The 245-nt window shown below is 39.2% G+C and overlaps 1 protein-coding gene across 1 annotated transcript in view; it reads left to right on the top strand.

Moving 5' to 3' along the window:
• LOC119582240 (mucin-5AC-like) overlaps positions 1–245 on the top strand; it is a gene marked incomplete in the record, with an annotated part of 102970 nt that overhangs the window by 3603 nt on the left and 99122 nt on the right.

Here is a 245-nt window from a genome sequence, read left to right as displayed (position 1 = left end):
GCACGCGCGCGCGCTTATAGGAAATGCACGCTGTATACTTAATCCTTGAAAGCAACATTTTCGCAAGCCTGTGCAAGCCGAGTGGTTGCTTGACTCTGAGGATCAACACACACCATTGAAAGTGTCTCTGAAATGACGCCAAATATTATTTTTTTCTTTAATCTTACCTTTGCATTTATTTTTGTAGTTTTTTTCTTGTTAGGGTTTTCCCTGTGTCTTTGACTTTTTACTTATATTCAGGTGTG

Source organism: Penaeus monodon, chromosome 15 (assembly GCF_015228065.2).
Source record: "Penaeus monodon isolate SGIC_2016 chromosome 15, NSTDA_Pmon_1, whole genome shotgun sequence".
In the NCBI taxonomy this organism is placed as follows: Eukaryota; Metazoa; Arthropoda; class Malacostraca; order Decapoda; family Penaeidae; genus Penaeus; species Penaeus monodon.
The sequence above is the reverse complement of the archived record's forward strand: the minus strand, read 5'-3'. Positions and strand labels throughout refer to the sequence as shown.